The sequence below is a fragment of the Cavia porcellus genome, unplaced genomic scaffold (assembly GCF_034190915.1).
Source record: "Cavia porcellus strain 051 isolate PalLab524CR breed Dunkin Hartley unplaced genomic scaffold, mCavPor4.1 scaffold_16, whole genome shotgun sequence".
In the NCBI taxonomy this organism is placed as follows: domain Eukaryota; kingdom Metazoa; phylum Chordata; class Mammalia; order Rodentia; family Caviidae; genus Cavia; species Cavia porcellus.
The window spans coordinates 21,277,121-21,297,852 of NW_026947499.1; the positions used below are offsets into that span (position 1 = coordinate 21,277,121).

Here is a 20,732-nt window from a genome sequence, read left to right on the forward strand (position 1 = left end):
CAGAGTGAGTTCAAGGCTGATCTGAACTATATATCAAGATCCTGTCTCATTGAAGCCAAAAATTATACATATATACATAAGCACTCACAGATGGTAGGTAAGGGTGTTTTCTTGAATCCTTACATAATTCTAATTACTTCCCGAAGGCCCCATCTTTAAACAAAGTCAGATTAAATTTTAACCCTTTTAGTATATCACAACGAAGATTAAACTTCAACATGTGTTTCAGAGGAATGAAACCATATTCAATCCATAGCAGCTAGGTTTGATGGGAGATACACAAGCACCCAAAGAATCTTTATCTTGCATACATTCCCATGATTCTTATTCTGATGGCCACACAAGCAACTCTGTAGCTTTGCTCTAGTCCAAACATTATTCTACACTGTATCTTTTCAAGCTTTTCCTCCTGGATGAAGATTCATAAGCTTCTCTTGCTTCTTTCTTTTTTAAAAGACAGTTCCACCAATTTGGCTGAGAGAAAAGTGTTCCCATATACTGCTTGAAAGAGTCAAAATAGATCAAGACAAAAATGCGTTCTGATTGTCATGTAATTCCTATTGCCTGAAAAATCTTACTGTTTGCTAAGTGAGAGCTCATGCTGTATAACTCAAGTCATATTGAATTGGTAGATAATAACTCAAAGTGTAACTGTAAGTCATGATGGGAAAGTATTCTAGTTCATTTATATGCTAACAAGTATGTAAAGGTTTATTAATCATTTCATATGTGTTATATCCTGTGCTAAGTGTCAAAGTTACCCAGGACATTAAGTAACATAGTAACCCCCCAATACTTGGAAAGATATGAGGGCTTGAGAACAGATCATAATGAGAGTCGACCATAAAGTGTGGTTGTGAACCTCCATAGACTTCCCCTTCCTCTCAACATGAGGTTACTCTACACACAGTTGCATTTCCTGCAATCTTCCTACAGCAACTTCAAGAAATATAATATAAACCACAAGATCCAGGAAATTAGACAGCAACCTGAGTTTATAGCTTATTGGTTTTGTCCATTTGTGTTGCTATAACAAAATGTCTCAGGCTGAGTAAGTTATAAAGAAGAGAAATCTATTTCTCACAGTTCTGGAAGCTAGGAATTCCAAGATGATAGTACCAGCACATTTAGCATCTAATGAAGGCAAATTTTGGCATCTAAAATGGTACCTTCTTTGCACTGTCTTCATGTGATGGAAGAGAGTGGGAGGAAAAGAAGACTAACGTCATGGGAAATCTCTTTTGTAAGGACATTTCCCTGTCTGTAAGAAGAGATCCACTTTAGCCTAATCACCCACTAAAGGCCTCACCTCTTAACATTATCACATTGGGTTTTAAATTCCAACATGAATATTTGAGGGACATATTCAAACCATGGCACTCCCTGTTGTAGAACTTTTAAAGTGAAATAATGATTATCATTTTAAACCAAATGCATTTAATTTCAAGGGCACACCCCTCGAATATTATTTCTACCTCACTGATAAGAAAAAGACTAAGGGAACACATATATGAAGCTCTGTCAGGTGAACTTGATTTAGATTGAATATTGCCCCTGTGAGCAATCATCATACTAAGTGCTGTCTAGGATACCAAGGCTCCAAGCTATGGCACTATTCAGTACTTCAAATGTTGAGTGTCCCATTTAGACAAAAATGACCCTGATTGAGCAGTAATGGCTTATACTTTACTCTTGTTGTTGCTATTGTTTTTGCTTTTTGAGGCAGGACCTCACTAGGTAGCTCAGGCTGGCCTTGAATTCACAGCAATCCTGCCTCAGTCTCTCTAGTGCTGGCATTATTGGTGTGCACCACCATGCCCAGCAAATAGTTCACTCTTCAGCTACATTGACACTAAAAAGTACTTTTTCTCACTTATTATAACATTGATTTGGTATAGAATATATTTTATCAATCACTATTAATTCTCTGAGAATAAAGAAAACCAAGCCAAAGAAGCTGAATCATTGGAGGAAGTTGAACCTTTAGGGATCAGCCAGATGCACAGGAATTCATCCTTGTTAAGAAAACTTGGTTCTTCATTTCTAATTATGATAAAGAGGTTCATAGATCTTTAAATGAAAAATTAGGTTATATCAGTCTGATTTTTGTTACTGTGACCAAATATCTGACACAAACACAGGTTAAAAGAAAAAATGTATTTCTGGTTCACTGTTTCCAAAGTTTTTGTTCATGGTTAAATAGCTCCATTGCTTTAGGCCAATGGTGAGGCAGAAACATCGTAGCAGAAGGGCATGGTGGAGGAATGCTATTCTACTTGTAGCTATCTCGAAGCAGAGATAGAGAACAAGAGAACCAGAGAGCAAGGGCCAGGGACCTTAGGATCACTAGGATCACTCCCTTATCCCACGCAGGCACACACACACACATGGGTTTCATTAATTTCCTAGGTGTCTCTCAAGCCAATCAAGTTAAGAGTCAAGATTATAAAGTGCTGGCGATGTTGTATTATGAGGTAAATTAGGCCCCCCCCCCAATTCAGATGGTGAAATCCTAAAGCCAAGTAACCTTAAAATTTGACTTTCTAGATAAAGCCTACAGGTGATTATGGTAAAATGAAGTCTAATGGATAGACACTAATTTAGTTCTTATAAGAATAAGAAATTAGAACACAAACATGCACAAAAGAAAGATCATGTGTAAACACAGCAACAAGACTATCTGAAAGCTAAATTGGCTTCAAAAAAAGGAGAATTTCTTCTCAGAAGAAACCAATCATACCAACAGTTTGATTTGGACTTATAATCTTGAGAATCGTGAGTATAAATTTGTGTTGTTTAAGGCACCCAGTTTGTAATATTTTGTTATAACAGTCCTTGAAAACTAATTCATATTGTTTATTGGTATCATTTAGATCATTAAAAAACTCTTACGGGCACAGTCACCTTTGATAGCTAGTTTAACATTGGGGGATGGGCATAGAATTTGTGGGTGTGATGGTACATGCCTGTAATCTCAGCACTCTGGGAGGTTGAGGCAAGAGGATCACAAATTGAAGCTCAGCTTGGATGGTTTAGCAAGATCTTGTCTCAAAATAAAAATGAAAGGTCTGGGATGTATGTAGCTCAGGATGAAGGCCCTGGGTTCAATCTCCAGTAAACACACACACACACACACACACACACACACACACACACACAGTAAAATTTAATATGCTCAATTTGTTTTCTATAACAAAACATTGATGTAGAGGTAGTAATAATGATTACTTACATCACTATTACTATTACTAATACTATTACTATTACTATATAACAAATTATTGTAAAATTTAAAGGCTTAAAACAACAGTAAATTATTATTTCACAGTTTTAAGACTGGCTAAGGGACTCTTAAACTAAAGTCTGAATTTATCCTCAAATTGATTATTCATCCAAACAGTTGGTGAGAGCTGGAGGAACCCTTTCCAAGATGGTCCTTCCATTTGGCTGTTGGTAGAAGGCTCAGTTCCTTAAAGCTGTTGATGGAAGGCCTCAGTTCTCATCACGTAACCCTTCCCTAGAACCACTTGAGTTTCTTGGCTGGTTGGTTTCCATCTGAGCAGGCCATTCAAGAGAGCAGAATGTCTTGTATGATCTAGTCTTTGGAAACACACACTATCATTGTACAATATTCTGCTAGTGTGTGAATTCCAGGAGGCAGGAAACATTGGGAGGGTGGAACACAAAACCTTTTGTGTACATTATTTAATTTATCTGTCATCAAAATCCAAAGAAGTAGTTATCATTTATTTCTGGACCTCGTCTTGTAATATCTGCCAAAGAGTGAGCTCTTGAGATTTTCTTTCTGAAAAGAAAAGCACCTGAGAGATAAAGAACTCAGGATGTATAGTCTCATTACCTAGATTCAAATCTTTGATGCTATTTGTCATACAACTTTAGGTTAGTTTCTTTCTTTCTTTCCTTTCTTCTGAGACAGAGTTTCATTATGCAGTTATGCAGTTCAGGCTGGCCTTGATCTCACCTTGTAGCCCAGGCTAGTCTCAAAATTGCAATGATCCTCCTGCCTCAGGCTCCCATAGATGAATTTCTTAACATGTCTGCATTTTAAAAACAAGAGCCACTGTAATAAATTATCTGAGAATATCCTGGAAATTAGCGTGCTCCTGATTTTTCTCTACCTAGTTTTACATATAAGGAAGGCGATCACTTCCTTTGTGATTTCTCACTGTAGGTTCTTAGCAGAGGTCAGTGCATGAGCAGAAAGAAATCAAAAACTTTCTCAGTAAGAGAAGAAGATGAAAAGCTTGTGAGAACAATGCAAAAGCCATGATCTCCCCTGCTGCTGGAGGAAGGAACATAGGCTGGCCCCTTGATTAGTAGCCTCAGGCATGAATGTGCTTCCCAGAGTCATCCCAACAAACTGGATCCACTTTTCATAGTGTTGCTCTTCATGGGAAGATACAGCAGACCTCCATTTCCTCCTGGATGCAAAGTTCCTAAACTGTGAAGGATTGTCACACCCAGACTTGTTACTGGAATAATCAGCCTTTCTTTTGCTTTTTTTCAGTATTGGGAATCAAACTTGCAATCTAGCATTTGCCAGGGAGGCGTTGTGCTGCTGAGCAGTATCTCCTACCCTCAGCCTGACTTTCTTGCTCCTTAACCATCACAGCCATGTATCTGAGACACAAAACTGAGGCCAAGGAGCATCTACTTGACCATAGTGTATGATTCCTTTGGCCATGGAACACCCATGGTAGGTAGGATGGAAACAGATTTCCTGATCCTGGCCTTCTAATTAGTAGTATTTCTATCTTGGCTAGTGTGAGATGGATCTATGGCCAATCAACTTTTGGCTTTGCTAAAATCAGGTTAGAAACTCTTCTATCTGGCTTTAGGGAGCCCATGCTTAAAACATGTATTATGAAGGCTCCTGGAGATGGGAATATCAAAGAATAGTATATGACCCCTTTCTATCCCTTGCTGTGATTTCTTTACTGGGTGCAGACCCAAAATCATCCCCATAAAGGTGTCTTCTTTTAGCCCAATTGCAGAAAACATCTTGCTTTGTACTATGGACACTCCCTTGGGTAAGTAATAATCCCTTCTCCCCCCAGTGGACCTGCTGAGAATGTACAAAATGGTCTAGGTTATGCTTTCATTCAGATAAAGGTTTTGTATGCCAGGCAATTAGTTTTCAGCCCATTCTGGGTTTTTTCCCCTTTCTTTAGGTATAATACAAAGGTAGAACACAGATTTTTCCTCAGCTTAAGGGTAGTATGAAAATTAATCTTTTTAATACTTCAGGTTTTACCCTTTATAGTTTAGGAGCAAAATCAAAGGAATTGGGGCAGGAAGATAACTGGGGTGGGGAGGTTCCCACAAGAAATAACCTCTAGGAAATAATTCAAAAAGGAATAAAGTTTCTTTCCTAGAAAATCAGGCTGCATGGGTATAATAGAAATCCCCCTGAAGACATTTGTTTATGGCCACAAGTTACCCAGGAGCTATCATTTGCACCCATTCTGCCTATTCCATCAATTCCCACTATGGAGACTATATAAAATAGTTTGCTTGGGCTGCCATACAGAATTCTACAGATGGGGTAGCTTAAACAATAGAAACTTATTTTCTCACCAATCCCTGGCTAAAAAGTCCAAGCCCAAGATATAGATTTAGTTTTTCCTGTTTCCTCTCTCCTTTGGCTTGAAGACAACCTTTCATTTATGTATTCACACTGTTATATCCTTATATGTCCAAATTTCCTTTGTTCCTAAGGGAACAGTTATATAGGATGAGGGTCTACCCTAATGACCTCATTTTAACTGAATCTCCCTTTAAAAGTCTTATCACAGAGCTTGGTCACATTCTGAGCCACTGGGGAATAGGATTTAACTTGTGAGTTTTCAGGAGCAGAGTTTTGCCAATAATGGGCTAATGATGAGAGCTTCATCACACAGAGTGCCTTGTCTGGTGAATGTTGAGGAAGGCCTGAAACCATAAGAAGCAGTGGGGCCCCCTTCCTAAAGATACTGACTTCATTGGGCTAGGGTAGGGCCAGCGTATAAAATTTTCCTTGTCCTTATTGCTAGAGGTTTGGCTAGCAACTAAGTGGCATGGGTGTCTGCTAGGAGGCTGTTGGTAATTCATATTGCCACTGAACTAGAACTGACAGTTTCCCAAGGTGATTCCTTTAATTAGTTGACACTTATGTATGATTCAAGTGATTCAAAAGTTGTGCAGGAATCAAATTTGAATCCAGATCTCCACTCTTTGTTTACCCATCCCAACCTCTCTCAAAAGAGCAGGACTTTCAGAAGCCTCTGAAAAGGAGACAAGGAATCTTGGAGACTGAGAAATGGACACTCTTAGTTTGAGCTCCATGCCCTTTTGTATTTGTTCCAAAGCAGATACTAAGTGTGGAATAAATAGATTAAAGACAAATTAGTTACCCTCAATCCACCCTTGGGCTTCCCTTGAAATCACAGGGATTGCAGTGCAGAAGATGGCAGCTTAATAGATAGCAGGATAGAGAGCCTTCCTGAGAAAAACAATTCAAATGCTAGAATTTAACAACATGGAGAAGACCAGACAAAAGGAGAGGGAGTCTCATGACCCAGGAAGAAACTGAGGAAAAAAAAAAGAAAGGAAGGAAAAACATGGATGAAAGGCTGGAACCAGATGCGTTCACTGGGACCAGTCCCATGCTGTGCTGGGTGCATTGTGGAGTCAGATGATTCACAGTTGCACTGAAGCTACAGCTACCGATAACAGGAGCTGGTGAGTCTGGGACCCTTGGTGGGAGGACGCGGCGCAGCACAGAGTGTAACCAAGGTGGAAAGCTGCATTAATTCGTGGTGAGTGCTAGAAATTGGGTCTCGATGGGTGGGGCCAGCTGGAGGACATCTTGGAGCTGGGCAGAACAAGGCCTGAGACTGGAGCTGTGGTAGCATCAGTCAGCAGTCCCTGGCCCAGAGAGGACTGGTGGGAACTTCTTGGTCTGGGTCATGCCCTGGTCAGAGCCCAATGTCTGCACAGCACAGAGTAAAGTGTTGAAGGCACTCGCTGATTGACTGGCTTAGAGAGGAGGGGCCAGCCCATATCATCCCTGTGTGCACCTCAGATAACAGTAAACTGGAGAAGGCAGCAAGCCCCCAGCCAGCACACTTCAGAAAAACCGTAAGCAATAGGTAAAGGGCCTGAGACCTCCACCACACACCTGTCTGAAAGAAACCAGAAACATGACAAGAAAAAGAAATAAGAAAAAGCCTCCAGCCACTGACCCTGGGAAAGTAAGTCAGAGAGGTAAATATAGAAGAGATCCAGAGCAGCAATCACACAATATCAACCACAGCATCAGCAGACATAAACAAATACCTTTGTGACCTCATCGATGAACTTAAAACTGAAATCCTAATCCAAGTGAGGCAAGATTAATAAAAGAATAAAAGATTAATAAAAGAAATGCTAAGCCTCTCTCAAGAAGACACAGATGGAACAATGGAGGAACCCAGAAAAAGAAGAGAAACCTTTGATAAAGAATATAAACAAAATCTAGAATACATGAAACAGATCCAAAGAGATTACCAAGTAATTAAAAACTCCATTGAAAGCTGGCAAAATGCCTTGACACAATGTAAAGTTAGCCTTTCAAAATTTGATTTGCAATGTGTGATCATGAAACAAAAGACCTCTTAAAAATAACAAGGAACCAAACAATAAATAAATAAAAAATTAAAAAAAAAAACAAGGAACCAGGAAGTAACAATACAGAGGCTAGAAGACAACAAGAGGATCTATAACTAAGAATAAAAAACATGAGTGAAGAAGCAGGAGTAAACACAAATGAATTACAAAGGCTATTCACAGAAATAATTAAGGAAAACTTCACAAGCATAGGAAAAGGAAATGATATCCAGATAAATGAGACATACAGCACTCTAGCCAACTACAACCAAAATAGATCTACACCCAGACATATAATGATCAAGATCCCAGAAATTCATCACAAGAATAGAATATTAAAAGCAGTCAGAGAAAAGAAACAGATTACCTATAAAGGAAGACCCATCAAAATAATGACAGACTTCTCAACACAAACTATCAAATCAAGAAGAGCTTGGAATGAAGTAGTCCAAGCCCTGAAAGAAAATAACCGCCAACCCAGATTGATGCACTCTGAAAAACTCTCTCTCAAAATTAATGGAAAAACAAGATACTTCCATGACAACAAGGAACTGTGGGAGTTTGTGACCACCAATCCAACCCTACAAAAAATACTGAAGGACATTCTAGAGAGAGATAGAAAAAAAAATACCAGAATTCCAGTAATAGTGGCAGAGAGGCCTCAATGAATGGGGCAGACAGTGGAATGAAGGAGAAAAGTGAACAAATAATAGCAGAAAAATAGAATAGAAGAGATGAGGCAGAGAAGACAGGCTATAATCTCTAATTAGATGACCTTGATACACTAACAAAAAGAAACACAGACACAGTAGATCAGGAGACAGGATCCATTAACATGCTCTGAATAGGAAATATACTCAACCCGAAAGAGGGTTAATAAACTGAAAGTCAAAGATGAGAAAATGATGCTCTATGTGACAGGGAACCAGAGAGAAATGGGGACAACTTGTCCAGCAGCGGCTGATAGGTTAGAAAGTCATGACACTTATGTGCAGTAGAGGACTACTCAGCTAGAAGGAAGGAAAACCTCGAGGCTTTAGTAGGTAAAGGAATATAGCTCAAGATCAAGCTCAGGGTTCAGCATTACTTAGGTAGACAATGCGTTGCCCCCCCAATCTAAAAACTAAAGGAATTAGTGGGACCCAAAATATACAAAGCACCCTGAGAAAGGGAAAGGGGAGGAATTGTCTAAAAAAGGAAGGCAGACAACATTGTTAATAGTGTATCAGGATTTTAAAGCCACATTAGTCTTATCGCTCTGTTTAGTTTGACTTTATCTTGTTCTAGTCTATCTACTCATACTTGATTTGAGGGCACAGACAGCTATCCCAAAAATAGCAGGATATATACTACAGTAACTATCCTTAATTTCCTATTAGCTTAAACTGAAGCCCTGTATTACTTACATTGTCTTACTATGATTGATCTTATTTGAATCTGGTTTGTTAGACTGCTGTTTTGTCTTGACTGATTATATTCTAATTTGGTATGCTTGATAGTATCAAGTCTAAAAATAGAGGCAACTACTCTGAAGATGACAAGATGTAATAAGATACCCATACTGGTTTGATTATTAACCGCTTTTGAAGTCCTACAATGTCTCCAATGTTGTGTTTTTATAAAAATTGTTATGTAATGCTATGTTCAATTATATTATGCCTGATGATGTAGACAATTCTATTGAAAATAACAAGAGATAGCATAGTAACTACTGTAGATCACCTAGTATTGTGGTTTTATATGTCTTTTTCAGTTCATGTTTTTTCTAGGAATTTGTTTTGTTGTCTTGTTTTGATCTTCTTTTCCCTGTAAAACAGAAAGGATAAGTATACATGTATAAAATTTCTAAACAGTTTACAGGAACAGATTATATAATGCACAATGTAATGAACAAATACTAAAGAGACACTAAAATACCCAATGCTAATTCTGTAGCATTATGATATAAAATCTAGCAATACTATTATTCACTGTTCAGAGTGATATTAGTGTAGTCTCTTATGTTTAATTTCAACATACGTAAAGATATGGATAGTTATTTCAAAGAAAATGAAAGACATTATGGCAGCCATTGTTGGCTACCCTATTGTCTGGTCTTGAAGACCTAAAAAGCCTTCATCATCCTGTTCTGATTAGTTTAGTACTTTAATGTTCAGTATGTATTCACTGTATGTGAAGATGTGAACAACTATTTGGAAGAAAATAAGAGACAATATGATAGACAGTGAAGATCTCCAGTGGTCTTGCTTTGAAATCCGTGTTATCTTAAAATTGTTTACTTATGAACTGTTTTGTTCTGTTTAATTTTTCCCTCTTTAAAATAAATAAAATTATGTAAGTGACTTAGCAATACAGTGTTTCAACTATATGTTTTTACTACTATATATCCTGAGGCCAAATTAGCTAGAAATATATTTCAATATGCACTATTACATGTATGTAAATGTAATACATTTATATAAATATATAAATGTCTACAGTCACTACCTTATTCACCGTAGGGAGATTATAAAGTACAATAGATGCCTGAATGCCCCCTTTTAATGCTAACCTAACCATGAATAAGGCATTCCCCTGCCACCCACCCCAAAGGTAAGCTCAAAAGAGATAGATCAAGCACATGTAAACAGACAAAAAGAAGCTTGTACACAGACTGAGAGAATTTGCCCTAGAATAAATTACAGGACATTATGGTGGTGGTCAAACATGATGGACGGTCAAATTGGCAATCACTTCCTCTTTCTTTCCATTCAACTGGTTACAAATTCCCTGTGCTCTAACAAAATTCTATTCAGCCCCTTGTGCATCATAAATGCCCACCCCAAGCACCACATGCTGTCAAAGGTCACATGTACCCCCCATCCCTTCACTCTCATATCCAGTGGAAGCAGACAGCCCATCCACCACGGGTTGTGTGCTCCTTTCCACATCCTCAATAAATGCCTTCTTTATTTTCTTTACTTTTTGCTTCTCCATTGTGCCAGAAAACACTGGAAGAAATGACGTGAGACAGAGATGCCCGGAAGCTAATCCAATTATGGGAAGTTCAGAGGGATAAGGCTCTCTGACACTCCTATAAAAGCAAGTGGGGAGTTGGGCGTAGTGGCTCACGCCTGTAATCCCAGCACTCAGGAGGCTGAGGCAGGAGTATCTTGGCAAGTTCAAGACCAGCCTGGGCTGCAAAGTGAGCTCAAGGCTAGCCTGAACTTCACGGAGAGAACTTGTCTCAAAAAAACAAAAAAGCCAGTGGGAACCAAGGGCCGATGGGTCCTCCATCTTACTGGAGCCCCATACCTTCTTATGAGGTGGCTATGTTATCCTTTCCTCTCTATTCTTTTTCTTCTGTACAAAGTATCTTCCTCTGTTGAACTTTGTTCCACTACGTTTGTTATCGTGGCTAAATTTATAATCCTGATGGGCTGCTTGAACAGCAGAGCAGTGGTACTTGACCCCCAGATACTACATCTTTGCTTCCTTGACCTGGAGCCAGATGTGACAAGTTTTGTTTTGGTTTGCTTTTGCTTTTGCTTGTTCATTTTGTGTTTTGAGAGAGGGTCTTACCATGTAGTTTGGGCTGATCTTGAACTCACAGGGATCCCTCTGAGTGCTGGGATTAGTCATGTGCCACAAAACAGGAAATAAAAAGGTGTGGCAAAACTGGCTGGCATACTAGGTATAACCTGTTAATTATAAAATCCTAGAATACATGTGCAGAATTGTTCCTAAGACCTGCACATGGACTTCTGGTGGGAATTTGAGCAGGTCCAATAGTATGGATTAGGCCTGATGTTAGCTTGGGTGTGGGACCCTGATGTCACTTCCCAGAGCTCATAAGCAGAAGTTCTCATGGGTTTCCTTGAGATGTGGGAAGTATAAAAAGAACACAGATGCCAAGAGAAGCTTGCTATCATGGCTTTCCTCACCAGAGCCTGCCCTGTGTCCTCCAGGATGTACTTTTGTCTCACTTTTTCCTCTTTTATTCAGCCCAAGCTTGCTCTGCAGAACCAGTTTCTCTCTCTGCTTCATTTTCACTTTTTCAAATAAACTTTGCAACTGCTCTTTGCTCATTTCATTTTTAATTCTCTGTTTGAGATAAGAAGAACCTCAACTCCAACTCCAGGAGAAGCAAGCAACCCAAAACTTGCTACTGTTTATTGGTGAGTTACTTTTAGAAGGAGCTACCTAGTAATACTATCACACATTACTCCTAATTTTTTTTTTATTTTTGTTTTTTGAAACAGAATATCATTAGACAGTTCAGGCTGATGCTGAACTCACTATGTAGCCCAATCTACTCTCGAAGTTGCAGCAACCTTTCTGCCTCAGCCTCCTGAGTTCTAGGATTACAGGTGTGGGCCATCACACTTAGCTCCTAAATTATTTTTGCAAGCTACATTCCTCAGATATTTTTAAGTGGACACCTGAAAATTTTCTTCATAATTACTGCAAAGGACATAGTTTTCAATATTCTACAATTTTGTTTAGAGATTTATTTTTCTAATTTTTATTTTTATCTGTACCCATTTGCAGGACATAATATTTACATTCATGTAAATATGTACATATATATAGTTGGTACATGTACATAATATATAATTCATTTAGTATACCTTTTCCCTTCCTTATCTCCTTCCCCTCTCACTGAACATCACTTTGTACCAAAAAAATGTAAATAGCATTGACACTTTGATACTTGTCACTATTCATTTAAAAAACATGAGCTTTTTGGAAGAGCTAGAACTTTTACACTATTTCTTTTTCACCAGATAATGGTTAATTGATTAATTTGATTTTTTTGTGTGAAAGAGTCTTGCATTGCAGTGTAGGCTGGCCTTGAACTCACTATATTTCTCAGGCTGGCCTCAGATTTGTGACAATTCTCCTGTCTCAGCCTCTTGAGTGCTGAGATTATTGGAAATTGGAAGTTAGGCATTGTAAAGGCATCTTTTGGGAGTTAGAAAATACGTTCCCCATGACTGATTCAGGCAAGAAAAAAACCGGAGGTCCAGAACAAGTCGTCACTTATTTGTGGCACCACGTGGCGGCTACAGTTCCAAAAACTCATAAATTCCAGTTGTCACTGAGAGATTTAGGAGTGGAGCCTGCGTGGGGTCAGTAACAGTTTTGCCCGTGAAAGCACAAGGCTTTAAGGGAAGTGAGGCATTCTTTCAGTGTGGGCGGTCCCAAAAATCTCTGCTTTGGGCTGGGTGCCATAGACCTGCTACATAGGATTTTATGATAATGCAGTTTTATGATAGAAGATCTTGCATTGCTTACCTTTCACATTTTTTTTTGTCTTTTTAGACAGGGTCTCTATGCTGTTCAGGCTGGCCTTGAGCTCACTTTGTAGCCGAGACTAATCTCAAACTCACACGATCCTTCTGCCTCAGCCTCTGGAGTGCTGGGATTACAGGCGTGAGCCCCCACACCCGGCTTACCTTTCACATTTCTGTGTACCAAAATACATAAATAAATAAAAATTGTAATAACTTTGTGGAAGAATAAAGCTCAAAGGTCATTTTCTGGATTGAGTTATTGAAAGGGTTTTGGCCCAGATAGGACACTATAGCCAGGAAAGCCTCAACCGGAAGCAGGAAGCCCCAATCTCGCCCGCCCCTAGGAAGTTACCTGTGACGCCATCTTCCCGTCCCTGGAAATTTACATATGGCGCCAAACCTAGGACCGATAGGCTACCTGTGTATCCCTAATGCCCGCCTTAGGTTCCACCCCAAAGCGAGGCTATTTACAGGCCCCCACGCCACGTGTCCGCCTGAGAGATCACCGGACGGCCAGCGGTGGGTGTGCGGGTGCTGGTCATCTCTCTCCGTGTTCGCAGAATAAAGGCCACTTTTTATTTTATATTTCTCATCTTTTGTTAACATTTTTCATCTTTTGGAAATAACCCTAGCAGTTATCATTATAATTATTAATATATAATGCCCAGAACACTGAACCTGCCTCCCACAGTGACAAAGAATGAAATCAAATGGAGGAGGGTAGAATACAATCAAACTTATCTAAAAGATACAAAGCAAGGGACTAAAAGATGCAAAGGGGAAAAGTAGAACTCTTACTAGCTGTTATATTATTTGGAGGTCCTATATCAATAGGACACTGGTGGCTGAGGAATTCACTCTCCACCCAGTTGAGCTCTAGGAACACCCCAAATTCATGCCTCCCTGGCTACCTCACTCCATCATATCAAGTTTGAGCACCATCCTAATGCCATCCATCCACTCACTTAGGCTACCTTAGTCATACCTTGTGTTCCATATATCCCAGACCAAAATGTATATATGGTCTCTTGCTTTTGTCTTCTCCTGTTCTTGAGCCAAAGAGCCTGATTTATCTGCACAGTGTTCAGTGTACCTTTGTTGTCAGCTTGGCACCATTTCTCTGTGCATGACCTTTGATAAACTTGACTTGCTTTTCTTACACTATGAAGTGTATACTTTAGAATTTTTTGCTCGCTATATAAGAATTTAGAATCATCTGTTGGCTCTACCAGAGGGTAACACTGTCTAATAGAATCCTAACTTCTTTCTCACTGTAGTGCTTGATTGATTAATTTGAGACATTTAAAAGCTTAACTAAATGGATTTAGCAACTCTACACCCAAGGGTGTAGAAGACCCACCCTAGGGTGACTCATTACCTAGAAGTATAAAGGGAAGGAGGAAGGATGAATGCATTCCATTCTTGGGAGAAGCTCCAGTCTTTGCCTCATCTCCTGGCTTCCAGTGTACACTCTTCAGCTTTCCAGCATAGACTCTTCAGCCTTTCATCATAGAGCCTTCCGCCTTCTGTCACAGACCCATCAGCCTGCCGGTGTGGACTTGCACAAGACACTACGGTGAACTCCAGACCTTGGATTGAATCCTTCGGCCTCCAGTGTACCAACACCATCTGCACGCTTCCTCATCAGACTCTGTGGCTGACCATCGTAAGCAAATCTTGTTTCTTTTACATCTGTATATCTCGTGTTCTATCTGTTCTCTCTCATAAACCCCGACTAATACAGAATTTGGTACCAAGAATGGGGTGTCTAACAACCAATGTAGTCTTTTTTCCTAGCAGAAACCTCCCAAACCTGGACTTCACCATGAGGCTTTTTATCAGCCTTTTGGTCTCCTGAGCTCTGATCAGAATCTCTATAGAACAACCTAATCTGTTCCAGCTCTGTGCATCCAAGTGACAAGTTCTATTGTAAACCCAAAAATCAAGTATAGTCATCCAACTATTGTAGTCCTTTTTCTAGTTTTTCTCTCAATCCAAAAGATTATATTTGTAATCCCATTGAGACATTATTGGTATTCCAGCTGGTCAATTCCAATCTACTACCACCAACGCAACCCATAGCTAGAGTAAAAACACTAAGACATATCCCATATTAAGGGCAGCCAAGGGGACACAAGTCCATTTCCCGTGAGGACGCGTGGACAAAGGCCACAATCCTAGACCTCTCTCAGCATTTATTATCTTGTGAAGAAAAGGGAGGGGTCGCTCGGGGATGAGTGATAGTCAGGATGTCAGGGATTGCTGAGTAACTTGAGCTGACTGGCCAGATGCAAGGAAGGCATCTCTGTAATTTGCAGAGATAAAGATGTGCAGAATGATCAATTTACACAATCTGATTAAGGTAGCAGGGAATTGTTTTGGGGGGCTGTTGCTTCGGTTTTGATATGCAAACTCTTGTGCCCTGGGGAGACATAGCCTCTTATCTTGAGGCTCCTTCCCAGTTGACATCCCCAGAGTCTGCTCTGGATCTCCAGCAGCTCATGGGAGGAAACAGGGCTGTCTGATGGCTAGACTTTGCACATTAGCACCTCGGCTAGCCTTATTTGCAATGCTTAGAGCCAGCTGAAGAGAGAAGGAAATATCCTAGCTAGCCTTTCACATATCAGTATAAGGAAATGAGTCGCCAAGTAATCAAAGTCACAGCAATTGTTTTGAATCCAAAGGGAGTCACTAGAGTTGTCTCTCATATCTGTGATGGCTGCATGTTAGCTCCTGGGCTAGCCTTGTTTGCCATGCTCAGAGTTAATTGTAGAGAAGGACATACCCCAGCCACCTTTTTACATATCTGTATAAGGAAATGAGTCTCCAAGCATTCAAAGTCACAGTAATTGTTTTGGATTTAAAGGGAGACATTGGAGTTGTCTCCCACAAAGTCCAAACCTTTTAAAACTCTGCCCACAAGCCATTTTTAAAGCCTCTCAAAAAACATGGTCAGGTATAGTCACAGCAATGACCCTACTCCTCAGTAACAAATTTTGTCTTAGTTACTTTTTACTTGTTGCTGAGACAAAATACCTGATGCCCAAATTTGGGAAAGGAAAGATTTATTTCTTATAGATTTTGAAGGTTTTAGTCCATACTCAGTTGGCTCCAAGGCAGGGTGGCATGGCAGTGTCACAATTCATGGCAGCTGCAAACTGGCAAGGTGGAAGCCAGCAAGAGAGAGAAAGAGACACATGTTTTTTCTGCTATTACATTGTATGCTGGCTTCACTTCTATGTGGGTATAGCAGTGACACCATCAACCCAAGCTCTAGACAATGAACCGGTTACAAATGTATAATGCAAATACATGAAGCCTGGGGGCCACCGACATAAACCATGATACTCACTGACTCCTTCTTCAAACTAAATAGCTATATTATAAATTTTATAGGCAATTTTAGAAAAAAGATGATTAAAAATAGCTTTTATTGATGCTATAACAAAGAAAAGGAATGCTATTGTAGCTTTCCACAATAGCCTACACTATGCTTCTCAGATGCAGCATGTGCTTTTATCTTGCTCTCACTCTTTTTTTTTTCTATATTACTCAGCCCAAACTCAGAGCCAGTTTCTCTCCCACTCTTCACTTTTGCTTTCTAGGATAAACTGCCACTACTAAAGAAAAGAAAAGAATTTTCAATTTGGTTTTGAGCACTTACCTACATTTTATTAAAAGCATACTGCAAGGGAAAGGATTTGCTTTTGCCTAGCATCAGAATGCTGTGGGTTCAATCCCTATTATGAAAATATATTGAAGAAATGCTTAAAGGAAGTCACATTCTTTTTTTCACTTTCTCTTTTCTTTCTTCCTTCCTTCCTTCCTTTTTTTTTTTTTTTCATTATTGAGAGAGTGTCCCACTATAATTCAGGCTGGCTATGAATTTACTATGTAGTTTAGACTGGCCTCAAACTTGTGGCAATGTTCCTGCCTCAGTCTCCTAAAGTTCACTCTGTCTTTTTGAGACAAGTCTTTACTCTGCAGCTCAGTGTGAATATGAACTCACTTTGTAGCCCTAGCTGTCCTTGAACTTGTAATCCTCCTGCCTCAGCCTCCTGAGTGCTGATAGTACAGGCGTGAGCCACCATGCCTACCCTTTAAAGTTCACTCCATAGAAACATTTTGTAGGAAAATGGAATTCTTACACACTATCATCATTACATTAAATTTGAAAATGAAAATATTAATGGTCAATAGGTTAACTGGGTTGTGGCGGTGCATGCCTGAAATCCCCACATTGAGGAAGATTAGCATATAGTCAAGGCCAGCCTAGGCTAAATACTGAGTTCAGGGCCAAATGACATCCTGTCTCACAGATTAAAAAAAAAAAAGTAGCTTCACTCACAGTCATCTGGAGGTAAAAGAAAGATGAGACAGGAGATTAGGGCATGGCAAAGCTGACTGGGGAAGAACATGTGACCTCTTAATTACAAAGTCCCAGTACAATGCATAGAACAATTCCCAAAGCCTTGTATGTGGATTTCTTGAAAGAATTTGAGCAAGTTTTCCATAGGATGGCCTGACCTGATGTCAACCTGAGGAGCGGATAATATAAAAAGCACAGTCTACATTGAGTTTTTGCCACTGTGTTCTCTCTTGCATGGTGGCCTGCCCTGCTGCTACAGAATATGCATCTGTAGGGACAGGGCGCCCTGTAGCTAGGGGAATGATAAGATAAAGGCCTTATTGAGAAAGCAGTTTTGGCCTCTCCTGCTAGATTGAGCAATTAGCAAGACAAAGGCAAAGAAGCCAGGCCTGAAAAGTTCCCAGATAGTGTGATTAACATAGAAATCACAAACATTCTCTTTACTTAATCATTAACCCTAAATACCTTCCCATAAGACCATCACCCATAATTTTACCCTCCCACAAAGTACAGAAGAGGTGAGGGCCAGAAGAAATTGGAAACAACCCAAATACCCATTAACCAATGAATGGATAAAGAAGATGTGGGCAGGCTGGGGATTTAGCTCAGTGGCATAAGCACCTGTCTTGCAAGCAGGCAGTCATGAGTTTGATCCCTGCTACCGGATGTGGGCTTTTTTACAGAATAGAGCACTACTCTACCATAAAGGATTAGCTTGAGACATTTCTAACTAAATGGATACACTCTGAGGCCCTATTCTAAAGTGAAATAAATCAGATACACCTGTATAAATACTGTACTGTTACTCTGGAGTGAGAAACTGAAAGTGCAAATGAGGACCCAAATGCATAATAGATATTGAGAAATGGGAAGAAAATGTTCAAATGGGAAGGGAACAAAGAGAAGGGGAGAGTGAAAGGAAGGAAGGGACTAAAAAAAAAAAAAAAAGACAAGAAAACAGAAGGAAAAATAGAAACAAAGCTTTTGTAAATAAAGAGGGGAAGAGAGGATTGAAGAAGGGGAGTGAAGAAAACAGGGTTAAAAGAAGCAAGATTTGCCAAGTACAAATTCCCTATGATGAATGTTATCATGTACCAATAAATATAAATTTTATAAAAAGAAATCCAAGGTTAGGATGAAAGCAAGCAAGGGAGCCAGACAGATTCAGGAGCCTACACAGGACACGGATCTCAATAAAGAGTTGCAGACAAGATATGAACAAGTATTTCCCTTTTGAACATCCTGTACTCATCCAGTGTAGCTGTCTTCCATCTCTCTCTTTTCCCTTTCCTCCACCTTCTGTTGTAGCCTAGTTCTAACCAATGCACCTCCTTCCTGTTCTGTATGTGCCATTTCAATAGAGATTAAAATTCCATTTCCAGTAAAGACTTAAGTCTCAGCTCCTTGTAAATCCCCCCTCCCCTCCCCATTCTTTTTAGGTTAAGTCTCCATTTCCCGTAAAAGCCTTAAGTTTCAGTTTCTTGTAATCCCCCAACCCTCTTCAGCCTATCTGTAATAAAATGTGCTGTTCCTTAAGAAACCTTTAACTACAAGGAAGTTACAAGAGATACCAAGAAGCCCAGATGTTATCAAACTGTGTCAAAGTTCGCAACATTTCTGTGGTTTCCGGTTTTAAAAATCCAACCCTTTAGCTGTAAGGTGGGCAGTCTTCCATATTGGCTCCCGGAGGCTGCGTCACCAGGCCTGGCCTAAAATAAAGTCTTTGTGCCCTAAATTTTAATTTCTTGCTTCCTTGGATTTTATTCTGGGGTCCGAGCTATCACATTTGGGTCCAAGCTATCACATTTGGGGGCTTGTCCATCCCAGCTATCACACTTCCAATAAATCATCTTTTTCTTTAATAATAAAGCCACTGCTAGGATAATCCATTAATCCATTAACCCAAGGATCCATTGCTAGATTAACCCATTCGACAGGGTGGAACTCTCATGATCCAGTTACCACTTAAAATCCATCTTTTTAAGTAAGATTAACATGATTGAAGATTAAACAACACACAACCTTAACCAACAAGGTTTAACCTGTAATGTGCCCTCCCCATGTCATTGACCTCATTTTTCCCAGTTCTCTAGTCCTTTAGCTAGAGCTCCTCCTATTCTGCCTTCATTTTCTGTTGCAGACAAAATGTAGCTATGCCAGCCCTGTATTGTGGTACATGCTTATAATCTTAGCACTTGGGAGGCTGAGGCAGGAGGATCACTGTGAGTTAGAGGCCAGCCTGGGCTACAAAGTGAGTTTAGGACCTATCTGAACTGCATAGTGAAACCTGTCTCAAAAAGAAAGAAAAAAAAAATATATGTATGTATGTATATGCCTCTAAGCCTTCCCTCTGGCTGAAAAATTCTGTCAACATGCACTTTTGGTTCAGGCATGGTGGTACATGTCTGTAATTCTAGCATTTGGGAGGCTAAGGCAAGAGGATCAGCATGTGTTCAAGAACAGCCTGAGGTATATAGTGAATTTAAGGTCAGGGTGAACTACAAAAGCCAGACCCTGTCTCGGAAAAAAAAAAAAAAAGAGAGAGAAAGAAAAAGAAAATCAAACCCAACTCTCGAGTCCAGTTAATTGGACACTTCAGTACATCTCCCAAATTTAATACTCAACTTTCTATTTTTTCCAAAAACATAGTAAATTGATATAAATAATCTATCATTCAACCTATTTCTTCTTTTCCTTGAATGAATTCATGATCCAAGCATTTAATCATCTAATCACTAGAATTTGAAAAGCAGGGGTGATCTAAAAGAGCATTTTTCCAGTGGGACCTTCTTCAAAGCAGAGGCACTTCCAAAGCTATGAGGATATTTCACTGCAATCCATTATATTCAAACATTATAACTAATTTGTTCTGCATGGAACCTAGTACCAAAAGGTAAAATTTACATAGCAACATAGAAATTTCATTTACCAGAAAAAGTTTGCCTCCAGTTGCAAAAAAAATTTTTCAGATCATCTAATGTTATGATAACTAAATTAGTTGGGTGGATGAGTAATTGGTTCGAATAAGCTAAATAAGGTCCAATTTGGGGATTTTTTTTTTTTTTTATCGGTACCAGGGATCGAACTCATGACCACACACTTGCAAAGCAGGTGCTTATGCCACTGAGCTAAATCCCCAGCCCCTAATTTTGGGATTTTTAAATTTGAGAAAAAAAAATTAAGATGAAGGAGAAACTCGAGCTTTTTTCTAAAATTGGTTATCAATTTTATCACATCCCACAAGCATGGTTTCCAGTACCTTGTATCTCAGTGGAAGGCTGGCTTTCTACCTGAGCCAGGTTCTGACACTGACATTTCTGGAATCTTTCCACTGGGAATCTGCTTTGGCAAAGAAGGATTGAAGTTTGGTCCTGGAGGCTAGATAAACCTGTGTGCTGCCTGAGGAGCAGCCCAGTGAAGGACTTTCAGAGATTGATCTT

At 39.6% G+C, this 20,732-nt stretch overlaps 1 long non-coding RNA gene and 1 gene segment (V, D, J or C); both read right to left on the minus strand.

Moving 5' to 3' along the window:
- LOC111753989 (Ig lambda-1 chain V region S43-like) overlaps positions 1-20,732 on the minus strand; it is a 600,738-nt gene that overhangs the window by 507,521 nt on the left and 72,485 nt on the right.
- Positions 1-20,732, minus strand: part of LOC134470668 (uncharacterized) — a 69,324-nt gene that overhangs the window by 31,432 nt on the left and 17,160 nt on the right. The window lies entirely within an intron of this gene.